Source organism: Haliaeetus albicilla, chromosome 14 (genome assembly GCF_947461875.1).
Source record: "Haliaeetus albicilla chromosome 14, bHalAlb1.1, whole genome shotgun sequence".
NCBI classification, from domain to species: Eukaryota; Metazoa; Chordata; class Aves; order Accipitriformes; family Accipitridae; genus Haliaeetus; species Haliaeetus albicilla.
Window position 1 is genome coordinate 29,273,878 of NC_091496.1, and position 9,545 is coordinate 29,283,422.

At 37.3% G+C, this 9,545-nt stretch overlaps 1 long non-coding RNA gene across 1 annotated transcript in view; it reads left to right on the forward strand.

Annotated features, from left to right (window-relative positions):
* The window catches only part of LOC138689043 (uncharacterized), a 56,634-nt gene extending 47,330 nt beyond the window's left edge, over nt 1-9,304 (forward strand). The window contains exon 3 of the long non-coding RNA XR_011327848.1: nt 8,685-9,304. This is a non-coding gene — a long non-coding RNA (uncharacterized lncRNA). The remainder of the gene's footprint in view (nt 1-8,684) is intronic.
* Nucleotides 9,305-9,545: the final 241 nt, after the last annotated feature.

A 9,545-nucleotide genomic window follows, 5' to 3' on the forward strand; every position in this document is an offset into this window, starting at 1 on the left:
TTGAGTTACTGTGTACCACATAGGCAGACAATGACAGGAACAAGGTCATGATCTCACAGAGCAAAGCATCATAACTCTTAGGTTATAGAGTCCTACTGCTATTTGGTTGCTTGAATTTGGCTCAAGGATACTTGCAGTTTTAGCTGCACAATAGCACAGCATCAAGGGGAGAGCACCCACCATGTGCGTCAGCCAACAGCCTAGTTGTTCGAGCAGTAATCTGTGAACAGGTTTGGAAAGTGCTCCCCTTTAACTTCATCTGCAGGCTGAGATGGAAACAAAACGCAGCTCTTCAGCTTATAGATCTGGCGAGAGTTATCACAAGAAGAGCACGGGCCTTGATCCTCAGCTGGGCTTTTGGTGAAAGAGACCGTGACCTGGTTCCTAGCAGAAACCTTCATGTTGTGCAAGGAGGTACCTGATGAATTTCGACAGGTACTTCACTGGTTGGACAGTGCTAGAGAAAAAGCTTTTTTGATTGCTCTCATGGAAGTAGAGACTTAAATTCCTCCCAGCTTTTGTTGGGTTTACACAATTTATGTCATCATCTGAATGCTCCTTCTAACCAGTGCATTGGAGTAGGGTTCGATCAAGATTTATAAACACTTTTCTAACTTTAAAGTACTGTGCATTTTGGTTTTGTTCCTTGCTGAGCTGTGGGCTCTCAAGAATTCATTTCCAAACTTTGGTATTAATTTTCTAGTGTATTTTCTTTTGGACTAAAGCTAGGGACTATTGCCTATGAACTACTCAGGGGATACACTCTGTGTCCCTGTATACCAAACTACATTTAAATATTTAATGCTGCACAATGTCATAACTGTTAATGTCTTTCCCTCAGGGGCTCATGCCATCAAAATTAACAAATACAATTAATTTATGCAGGATACTTTATTTTCCTATGCCAGAAGTGTCCAACATTTTTTTGCATGAAACATTTTTACATTTCAGACTAGTGATCTATAGCTGGTTTCTGTTTGAGATTCACAGTTCATAACAAATGATTTATTCTTCATAGATAATACTAATAGTACATCCATTGAGTTTATACAGAATATAATGTGAGTAATAGGCATAAACCATGCTGAAGGTTATCTGATATTCACTTTGGAGCTGATGAGTCCATATTAACCATTAATTCCCTCTGTGTCTTAATTAATTTCTTGAGCTCCATCACACCTTCACTTTACAAGTCACGTATGGACTGTCAGCCCTTGAATAGCTCTTCTGCTCATGATCAGTCACAGCCTGGTGATATAGCAGAACCAGAGGTTTGGAACAGAGGCAGCATACTTCAGGGATTGCCTGACTCTTGAATTTAACTTTTTTTTCCTGGATATAAAATAGTTTTAATTTAGTGCATGAAGGGCTTGCCACAAGCCCATCTTTTGTGGTGGGCCTGAAGTATAGGACTTTGAGAACTGCGTAACATATTTTTCATTTATTGTGTTCTTCCTCGCTTAGCTATTTTGTTAAAGAAGAGCTAAGCAATCTTTGTTTGTATGTATTGCAGTTTGAAAAGATGGCAGGATATCTAGGCAGTACAATGCAATTCACAGATACTAGAAGCATGAAGAAACTAAAGATATGAAACCAATTCATCTTAGAGCAGCTTTAATTCTATAATACTAATCAGGTAGATTCAATTTAGGTGAAAGTGTAATACCAAGCTCAGTTTCTGTTAAAAATAAAATGCAATTTAATTAATTATTCCATTCTACCAGTTTATCTTCATGATGCATAGACATTAAAGATGCCATGAAATTATAGCATGCTTATGTCAGTGTGAAGCTATTTACGTCTGCCCTGTGCTTTGGTTGCAGTGTAGGATACACAAATATAGCATGCTCAAGATTTGATGAGTAACACCTTTATTATGCCCATTGACTAGCACTAAATTAGAATATAAGAGCCCTGGCAGTACGCATGACAGCTGCATGAACATAAAATGAATTCCTTTCAACAGTATATTACAATTAATGGCATGTGAATTCATAATGATCAAACACTTCTTATGCCCAAGATATTTATCAACAGTTCAGAACACAAAAGGTACCAGCTCATCTAGGTACTGTTGGAATAAGTGGTAATTTTGGATAACTCTAAGCATTTGTGTAGCATCCATTCTGGTGGCAGCTGAGCACATCATAGATGTTAAGAACGGTTCAAAAAGCACCTCTCTGAAGAACAGAACATTTTCCCTTTCAACTGAGATATGTCTTTTAGGTCCTGATTTATGAGGGAAGCTCCACATTGCTAAGCACTGAACAAGTGTCGTGTTATCCTTGTCTGAAAGGCCATATACAACACACAGCATCTAGGATTACCTCTGAGGAGCTAAGTCCAAGAGTGCTCTCTACTTCCTCTCACAAGCCAGCTTCCTCTGACATCTTAGTTTTGATGGAGAAATAAAACCCAGACACATGTCCAAACAGGAGTCTAACGGTTAGGTATAAGTGAATTAGCGTGAGTGGTGGAAATAACATAAGCAGGAAGATAACCCAGGTCTGGTACTGCCTACTGAACCATATTCCCCAACTGATTGCACAATCTAAGAATAACTCTCATTCCCCACTGGCATTTTTGACATTTATTTTCTGACAGCTTTATTTTATCAGCCAGAATTATGAAGTACTTACAAATGGGAGCATACTCTCTTTTGGACACATAAACTTTGTTTCATCTGGATTGCAAGATGGTTTATCAAGTTTACTAATTGCACAGTCCACACGTGCGTTGACTAAGGCAAATCACTGGCTTCTGATGTGTTTGGTGTTAGGCAAACAGAGTAAGAAGTAGCTTTACTTCCAAAGAATGTGCAGGCTAACCCTCTCTTTAAACTGAAATTGTCTGTGCAGAGAACTTGGCAGAGGCTTGGAACGAACTTGTCTGTGTCTTAGAGAGTGTGCTGGAGAGCTCCTTCTGTGAGCAGTGTTCAAAGCCATGAGAATGAAGAACTCTGTGAAAAAAAGGTTAACTTCTCTATAGCAAATTGTTCTTGCTTTTGTCTTCTGCTAAAAGAGGGATGTCAAATAGAGGATTTAGCAAGAAGAATGATGAAACTTAATGATAACCCAATCACAAGGCAATAACGGCTGAACTCTCTTCTGCAGTGCCTTTCTGTTTACTTAATGCCTGTCTCCAGCCAGATATTTAATAAAAATATACATTTTTATATACAACACTATATTTAAAACCTATTTTAGTGTAATCAGTGTTTTCCAGTTTGTAATATTATATCACTTTACTTCAGCAATAATAATAAGAAAGACGAATTAGAACTCACGCACAGGTAAACTTTTAAAAAAACAAAGAAAGATGAATGCTCCTGATGTTTGCTCATCTTGCATAAAATTGTTGCCCCTGAATAATATGGAATGATCCCAATCTAATCAACTGAATCTTGTTTAAAAATTCAGCACCTATTTTTATTTGTATCTGATTAGCTGTGACTTATCAGTGTTTTGACTTGCATCTAACTAGTTCCATTTCATCCTTCAATGGATTTACATATCGTGTTATGTAAGGCCTTGACAAGAATTTGTTCATATTAAATACACTAAATTCTTGTTTATGCACCCTCAGAGATGTTATACTTTCAAAGCCTCAAAGATGTATTCAGAAATCTGCTTCAAGATCATCTTTTTCACAAACAGCCAAATGAATGAAATCTTACTATGACTACATCAAAATCTTTCAGGCTATCATCACTCAGTACGCCACTAAGGAGAATATCATGGCTCTAAAGACCATAAATAAACTTTTATTTCTTCTCAAGGAGAAGTTATTGCCTTGTTTAGAATTGAAAGAAGTGGCAGAAAATCAGCCGGTAATCTCTCACTAAGGAGCACTCATTTTAATGTCATCAGGCATAGAAAACAAAGAGTTTGGGTTTGGTTATGAAATATATACACTTGCACAGCACTTCATGTTACTATACAAGCAATCCCATTTAAGGTGTAAAAATAGTAAAATAAATAAAGCTTTAGGCCCCCTGAAAATATTGCAGTTGCAGCTGTAATTGGTTTGATGGCTCTAAAATAGATTGATTTCTTTCTGAATCTCTGATATCCGTAATCCAATGAATCGCACTGCTTAACAAGACTATATCATTTATTGCTATGCACAGCTAAATTTCTTGACAAGTGTGAGATTAATAAAGTTAGCATCCTGCATCCTCATTACTATACTCTGGAGCTTATGCTCTAAGCTTTCATTCATGTATTATTATTCAACTTTCTATGTAATGCTGGGGTCTGCATAAGCCTGTGAATGCTGTAGAAACCGAATTTCAATCAAGCGTGCAGAATCAGCAAATAATAAGCTGACTTCTGGCAAGGTGGGAGAACAGGGTGGACTGGAAGATGACAGGTTCATATTCTCCTGCCTCAGCTCAGCAGTACATGACGGAGTACTTCACACTTTAAATGCTGTTTCTCTGGAAACTGAAAATCGTGGAAAACAGGTGGATGTTAATCTCGCTTCTGGTTAAGATGACCACTGTTATTGGTAGGGGTTCCTCCAAAAACAAATGAAGAGGACTTTTATTTTTATGAAATTACTAAAGGACAACTGACAAAGAAATACCTAGAGCAGGTGAGTTACGTGAAGCAATGATGATGATTTCAACATCCTTTTAGTTTGAAAATTTGAACTCAAGATTCTCCAAGAGTAGCAGAGAAGGGAAACCCATGTCACCTCAGACTGTATATTATATTATATTATATTATATATGAAAATAAATAGTATATTTTTATAAAATGGGATATGGTACTATATATAAATATATAAATATATTATAAGGAAATATATATATTATAAACTGCAGACTCTAACAATTAGTAATTAGGATCTAAAGATATTATTAAGATCTAATCTATAGGCACTTCATTATACTCCAAGGTGGATGAAGGCAAAGTGCTGATATTGAGGACGATTGCTTTCTCACTGAAACTGCTGTAAGCTACTGGTGTCAAGCAGCTATGGCAAGCAAGTTAAAATTGTTAATTAGATACTAATAAATATTAGGTTTCCAAACCTTCCTCCCAGGTGTGAGGATGTTAACCTGGAAACCTCTTTATGGGCTAAGGAATTTGTGACTAATTTGCTGCAAGTGTTCTTTCAGAAATCAATGCACAGGATCTACTGTGTTTTACAAGCTCGGTACAGTGCTTCAAAAGACCCTTTAATAGAACTCTGTCCAGTCAGAAAATGTAACTCATGTTCCCTGACCACTGATAAAAAATAGCCCCAGTGCTGCAGCACTGGGATTTGGAAGAATGACCTGTCGAGCTGTGCTTCCAGGAGAGGAGCAAAAATCAATACTACAAGAGAAAGAGAGGGCAAGAGCATGTGAAGGCCATATCAGGGAAATGTTTCACGGTGGATATTGTCTGGAGGATAAGCCTATGTCAAAGATGAGATAAAAAGTGCAAAGACAGAATACAATCATCTCTCTGTTTTCAATTTGCATTAATACGTTGCACTTCCTATAAATATATTGGTACAAATATATTAGATGCCACCCAGCAAAAGAAGTCTTCATTCAAGAAGTCTTCATCCAGACATCAATCTTACCGGTTGAGAGACTGTCTATGAACAGATCTAAATCCAACAGGACAAATACGATTATACATCACCTGGGTGAACAGGAGGCTAATCAGTCAAAACAGGGTGAGGACAGAGCTACTTCCAGCTCTTAGGAAGTGGTTTTTTTTCCTTCCTGCCAGTAATTTTGCAGTATTGTGTAATTCTTTGCTCTAACTTCAATCTCATCACTGCAATATTGTCACTTTGCTCACATCTGGTATTAGTTTTGGCTCCATGCACGTGCCAAAAAAATTTCTTTTTATGTTTGTGACTAAAAGAATCATTTTTCCCCAAAAGAATCGGAATCAGAAATCCTCTATAATGTGGAATACAAAAATAGATTTCCCCAGCATCTCTGCTACAAGAAAGAGCATGTCTTTGCAGATATATCTAAGTTGCTGCTTCATCTCCTCAGGTCTTCATTATAGATAAACGTTCATATTTATTGAGGTAAGTAATATTGATACGAGAGACTTAAGTGCTTGAAATATATGCACATTTCACAAGAAATAGACTGGAAAATTAAGAAATAAAATTCTAGTATTGGGAAATATTCCTTTGCTTACTTTGACTGGATCACCACTGGGAGGTTCAGTTAAAAAGCAGTTCTTTCTGTTTTTTATTTCCAACATGACTCTTTCAAAATTAAAAAAAAAAAAAAAAAGAGAGAGAAAGAAATTTCTAGGTAAAATAATCTTAATTTCACAAGATATTATTCTTTATTCTTTTCTGGACTAAATTGCCGCTGCTTCATTGATTTTAACTGTCTAGATGAAAAATTGGTCCTATACAATGGCTAATATCAAAGTTTGCCTTTTTTCACGCAGTGAGAAATGACCTTCAACAGTGTAGGCAGGAAATGGCATACCCACCCACTCATCCAGTCACACATGCACTCGCTCAGCTATTAAAACATGACCTAGCTTCAGCCTAGTTCCAGCACCGCAACAGGGAACCCAGTTTTTCTTCTGGCAGAGGACTGACTGGCTCTGTGTAAAGCCTCTCTAAAGGAAATATTTTTGCAGTATGGGATTTTCAAGGGTAATGTCAGAATGCAAGCGTGTAGCAGACTATGTAAAAAACACAAAACCAAGCAAAGAAAAAGAGAGTCCAGGATGACACTGAAGAAAATACAGATATTGGAATTAATTATCATTCTGAAGTTAACAGATTTATGGTTAGTGCAATCACAAAGGATATGTTTTAACTGGCCAACTATCTGAATTACTGATGCAATTGGGTTGTTAGAAATTCATTAAAATATTATTTGTACCTCAACTAATTGAAATGACAGATGGTGATGGGTTCAAAATTATCACTACAAGAGAAACGTATTTTTAATGTGTACTATGAAAGGGAACTTCAAGTGTCAGTGATCCCCATTTCATTAAACATTATTAATTATCAGTGTGCTCGTGCTTGATGTAAGAACTACATGTATCAATCACACACAGACATGTATTCAAAGGTAAGTGTAGATTACTATGCTACTGCTACTCTAAATTGTTGTACAGTCATTATACTATAGTCTCTTCCTCTATGACTCCGATGAGAAATGGAGAGGCCATATATAAAGAATATGTCTTGGTCAGCCCACATATTCTTCTTATGGGAATATTTTCTTTCTATATCTGGGCTATGCTAAGCTAAACTGGATTTTGTTGGTGTGAAATATCACCTTTAGTTAGATTTCTATAAACAGTTATCAGCTAGCAGCACCTGCAGAACCTCTTCAGATTTGGGGAGGTATAAAAATATTTAGATTGGAGGGAATTTCTCTTAGACAACAAAATGGTTCAAAGAGTGTAGCACTGAAATTATTCAGACATTCTGTTTTGCATGTTATTTAAGTCTTTCATTCTCCATGTGGGGACAACAGAAATGCATACAGGCCATAGGGGCAAGCTGACACTGTCCCTTAAAACCACAAAACTGCTCTGAAGGGAAGAACATGAAGGGTATGAAAGGGCCAAGTCCCAGAGGAAGTCCCAAGGAACACTCTGGCTAGTTGAATTCTGCGATCTTGTTAATAATCATAAGACATATTACAGTGTGTTATACATGACATGAAGGCAGACAAGTCCCAGAGGCTGCCTCTTCCCTTTGTTCACCCGTCTAAAACCAACTATAGTCTGTCCTTTGCTTTGATTCAAATCTGTCTCTGAACTATGCCATACATTAAAAGCATAGCTGAAAAGCACATTCTGCTTTAGAGGCTGTGGCTAAAAAAAATACCAGATTCTTAGTTTTATCAGTTTTAATGAAAAAGGCTCCAATTTGGAAGAGTAAAATGCTTACCCTCTTTGCTTGGCAGACAGCTCAGAAAAAGCCTCCACTTACCTGGCCACTAATGATCCTCACAGAGACTTCATTGTCCAACCCAGCAGGCTAATCAAAGATGCTTTTTTTCAGTCAGTTCTGATAACAGAAGGGAATATATTCATCATCATTCTGAGACTTACATAAATGTTCATTATTCCAGAAGAGAGAAGACTAAAAAGCCAGAAGATCCTGTAATCAGTGGAAGTTTCTATCATTGGACCAAATGTAAAATATTATACAAAGCAGTATGAGGGCTGCTCTAACTTTAGCCCAGTGTCTGACCCCTTGTGCCCTTCTGAAAATTTCCTGATCCATCATCTTTTCTTCCGACTGTTCTCTTCTCCATCAGCCTCAAGGATGGGGATATTACAGGAGAGGCTCCGTCGACTCTGTCAAGCCGAGAATTCCTTTACATGCCTACATACACATGTAGGTAGATATGCTACTGCATATTGTGATTTAAATGATCATGTGCTTGAAGGTGAGTGATTTAGGTTAAAAAATGAGTGTCTTAGCATGAGTTTTCAATGTGTTTAGAGTATTCTGAGAAGCTGCTTAAGAATATTCTAGTTCTCTATGGGGCTTTAGAAAAAAAAAGTAAATCCTTATTTATAATTAAGAAGGGCATTCGGTCCTTTTCTGCAAGTCCATATTGATATTCAATAATGCAGATTATGTTAGAACAAAAAGTATTGATTTGACTAGTTGAGGTTTTTTCAATTTTTTACTGACTACCAACCACTATTCTGTTTTTCATTTTTTAATTTTTTTAGGTCTGTACTTCCAGATGTTTGGACAGATGCTGTTGGCAAGGAACACGCAGTCACATACCTGGAACTCTATATTGTTAATTTATACTAATACAGAGAAGATTAATGCAATGTCCTGTGTAGAGGTAGATTGTCTATAGTACCAATTTGGATGTGAAAAGTTGTTCACTAATGCTTGCTCATTAATGTTAGCTAGGTTGCCAATTAAATCTTAGATCTTCACAGAATGTGTTCCTTTGGTCCTGGCAGGTATTGTGATTAAAATCTAACTAATGTGACAAGTGTGATGTGCTGTGAGGACTCAACAGGAGGGCCCCAGGATGTTCTCCAGGTCTGTGCTATTGACTCAGTGGGATGCTCTGCCTTGGGCACTCTGAATGGCATGATTTTTAGGGGCCAAGGAGCCAAGATGTGGCCAGCATCTCCTTTGGCTTGTGACTGTTCAGCCCTTTTCCTTCTGTGGCTTTAAATCTTTCTTGTACTCTTGGTACAACACCTTGCAGTCTGTACTTCCAGGCATCGCAGTGTTGCCATTACCAAGACACAGTGTGCAGTGATCATGGTTTTGAGGGATTAAATTATCATTTAAAAAAAAAAGAGTGTTGGAGTTGAGAAAGGCCCTACCTCTATTCAGGCAGAAGGGAAAAATAAAGTTCAGGGACCTACACCTTCTTGTTGGCTGCTCTTCCTGAATACACATATGCTTCAAAACAGTCTTGAAACATGGAGTCTTATGACCCGTTTTTTCTAGCACAGTATTCTAGTACCTGTTATCACTACCAGTTTTAATGTCTAATCCTACTTTGATTCCTTCTAAACATGTGGATCTGAATAATGCCTCCTGGCACTGAGATCTTTTGGCTA